Source organism: Aegilops tauschii, chromosome 6 (assembly GCF_002575655.3).
Source record: "Aegilops tauschii subsp. strangulata cultivar AL8/78 chromosome 6, Aet v6.0, whole genome shotgun sequence".
NCBI lineage: Eukaryota > Viridiplantae > Streptophyta > Magnoliopsida > Poales > Poaceae > Aegilops > Aegilops tauschii.
The window spans coordinates 469328068-469332112 of NC_053040.3; positions in this window are offsets into that span (position 1 = coordinate 469328068).

Below are 4045 nucleotides of genomic sequence, written 5' to 3' on the forward strand. Positions count from 1 at the left end.
AACTCGGTATGATGACTACTTGATAGTTTAGTGCACCATGCTTTACGGCTTAGAACCGGGACTTCAAAAATGTTTTGAACGCCACGGAGCATATAAGATGTTCCAAGAGTTGAAATTAGTATTTCATACTCATGCCCGTGTCGAGAGGTATGAGACCTCTGACAATACTTTGCCTACAAGATGGAGGAGAATAGCTCAACCAGTGAGCATGTGCTCATAATGTCTGAGTACTACAATCGCTTGAATCAAGTGGGAGTTAATCTTCCAGATAAGATAGCGATTGACAGAGTTCTCTAGTCACTATCACAAAGTTACTAGAACTTCGTGATGAACTATAATATGCAAGGGATGACGAAAATGATTCCCGAGCTCTTCGCGATGTTGAAATCATCGAAGGTAGAAATCAAGAAAAAGCATCAAGTGTTAATGGTTGAAAAGACCACTAAGTTTCAAGTAAAAGGGCAAGGGAAAGAAGGGGAACTTCAAGAAGAACGGCAAGCAAGTTGCCGCTCAAGTGAAGAAACCCAATTATAGACCTAAGCCTGAGACTGAGTGTTTCTGCTACAAAGGGACTAGTTACTGGAAGCGGAACTACCCAAAAAAATTGGCGGATAAGAAGGATGGCAAAGTGAACAAAGGTATATGTGATATACATGTTATAAATGTGTATTTTACTAGTGTTCATAGTAACCCATGGGTATTTGATACCGGTTTCAGTTGCTATGATTAGTAACTCGAAACAAGAGTTGCAAAATGAACAGAGACTAGTTAAGGGCAAGGTAACGATGTGTGTTGGAAGTGGTTCCAAGGTTGATAAGACCACCATCGCATACTCCCTTTACCTTCGGGATTAGTGTTGAACCTAAATAAATGTTATTTGGTGTTTGGGTTGAGCATAAATATGATTGGATCATGTTTATTGCAATACGGTTATTGGTGTTTGCGTTGAGCATGAATATGATTGGATCATGTTTATCGCAATACGGTTATTCATTTAAGTCAGAGAATAATTGTTATTCTGTTTACATGAATAAAACCTTTTATGGTCTTACATCCAATGTAAATGGTTTACTAAATCTCGATCACAGTGATACACATAATATTGATGCCAAAAGATGCAGAGTTGATAATGATAGTGCAACTTATTTGTAGCACTGCCGTTTAAGTCATATTGGTGTAAAGCGCATGAAGAAACTCCATACTGATGGAATTTTGGAATCACTTGATTATGAATCACTTGGTACTTGCGAACCATGCCTCATGGGCAAGATGACTAAAACACCGTTCTCCGAAAGAATGGAGCGAACAACAGATTTGTTGGAAATCATACATACTGATGTATGTGGTCCAATGAATATTGAGGCTCACGATGGGTATCATTATTTTCTCACCTTCACAGATGATTTGAGCAGATATGGGTATATCTACTTGATGAAACATAAGTCTGAAACATTTGAGAAGTTCAAAGAATTTCAGAGTGAAGTGGAAAATCATCGTAACAAGAAAATAAAGTTTCTATGATCTGATCGTGGAGGAAAATATTTGAGTTACGAGTTTGGTATTCAATTAAAACAATGTGGAATAGTTTCACAAACTCATGCCACCTGGAACACCACAGCGTAATGGTGTGTCCGAACGTCGTAACCGCACTTTATTAGATATAGTGCGATCTATGATGTCTCTTACCGATTTACCACTATCGTTTTTGGGTTTATACATTAGAGACAGCTGCATTCACGTTAGATAGGGCACCATCTAAATCCGTTGAGATGACACCGTATGAACTATGGTTTCGCAAGAAACCTAAGCTATCATCTCTTAAAGTTTGAGGTTGCGATGCTTATGTGAAAAAGTTTCAAGCTGATAAGCTCGAACTCAAATCGGAGAAGTGCGTCTTCATAGGATACCCAAAAGAAAATGTTGGGTACACCTTCTATCACAGATCCGAAGGCAAGTTTTTTGTTGCTAAGAATGGATCCTTTCTAGAAAGGAGTTTCTCTCGAAAGAAGTGAGTGGGAGGAAAGTAGAAACTTGATAAGGTAGTTGTACCTTCTCTTGAATTGGAAAGAAGTTCATCACAGAAATCAGTTCCAGTGATGTCTACACCAATTAGTGAGGAAGTTAATGATGATGATCATGAAACTTCAGATCAAGTTACTACCAAACCTTGTAGGTCAACCAGAGTACGTTCCACACCAGAGTGGTACGGTAATCCTGTTCTGGAGGTCATGTTACTAGACCATGACGAACCTACGAACTATGAGGAAGTGATGATGAGCCCAGATTCCGCAAAATGGCTTGAGGCCATGAAATCTGAGATAGGATCCATATAGGAGAACAAAGTATGGACTTTGGTTGACTTGCCCGATGATCGGCAAGCCATCGAGAATAAATGGATCTTCAAGCGGAAGACGGACACCGATGGTAGTGTTACTATCTACAAATCTCGAATTTTCGCGAAAGGTTGTCGACAAGTTCAAAGTGTTGAATATGATGAGATTTACTCGCTCGTATCGATGCCTAAGTCTGTCTGAATCATGTTAGCAATTGCCACATTTTATGAAATCTGGCAAATGGATGTCAAACCTGCAATACTTAATGGATTTATTTAAGAAGAGTTGTATATGATACAACCAGAAGGTTTTGTTGATCCTAAAGGTGCTAACAAAGTCAGCAAGCTCCAGCGATCCATCTATGTACTGGTGCAAGCATCTCGGAGTTGGAATATACGCTTGGATAGTGTGATCAAAGCATATAGTTTTATACAGACTTGCGGTGAAGCCTGTATTTACAAGAAAGTGAGTGGGAGCACTACAGCTTTTCTGATAACTGTATGTGAATGACATATTCTTGATCGAAAATGATGTAGAATTTTCTGGAAAGCATAAAGGAGTGTTTGAAAGGAGTTTTTCAAAGAAAGACCTCGGTGAAGCTGCTTACACATTGAGCACCAAGATCTATAGAGATAGATCAAGATACTTGATAAGATTTTTCAATGAGTACTGCTACCTCTTGAGCACTGCGTTGGTCTTCCTTGAAGAGGAAAGGGTGATGCAGTAAAGTAGCGTAAGTATTTCCCTCAGTTTTTGCGAACCAAGGTATCAATCCAATAGGAGGCCACACGCGAGTCCCTCGTACCTACACAAGTAAACAAACTCCTCGCAACCAACGTGATAAAGGGGTTGTCAATCCCTTCACGGCCACTTGCAAAGATTAAATCTGATAAATATGATAAGATAATATTTTTGGTATTTTTATGATAAAGATGCAAAGTAAAATAAAAAGGCAATGGAAATAACAAAGTGTTGGAAGATTAATATGATGGAAAATAGACCCGGTGGCCATAGGTTTCACTAGTGGCTTCTCTCAAGAGCATAAGTTTTTACGGTGGGTGAACAAATTATTGTTGAGCAATTGACAGAATTGAGCATAGTTATGAGAATATCTAGGTATGATAATGTATATAGGCATCACGTCTGAGACAAGTAGACCGACCACTGCCTGCATCTACTACTATTACTCCACACATCGACCGCTATCCAGCATGCATCTAGAGTATTAAGTTCATAAGAACGGAGTAACGCCTTAAGCAAGATGACATGATGTAGAGGGATTAGCTCATGCAATATGAAATAAACCCCATCTTGTTATCCTCGATGGCAACAATACTATACGTGCCTTGCTGCCCCTACTGTCACTGGGAAAGGACATCGCAAGATTGAACCCAAAGCTAAGCAGTTCGCCATTGCAAGAAAGATCAATCTAGTAGGCCAAACTAAACCGATAATTCGAAGAGACTTGCAAAGATAACCAATCATACATAAAAGAATTCAGAGAAGATTCAAATATTGTTCATAGGTAAACTTGATCATAAACCCACAATTCATCGGTCTCAACAAACACACCGCAAAAGAAGATTACATCGAATAGATCTCCACGAGAGAGGGGGAGAACTTTGTATTGAGATCCAAAAAGAGAGAAGAAGCCATCTAGCTAATAACTATGGACCCGAAGGTCTGAAGTAAACTACTCACACATCTTTGGC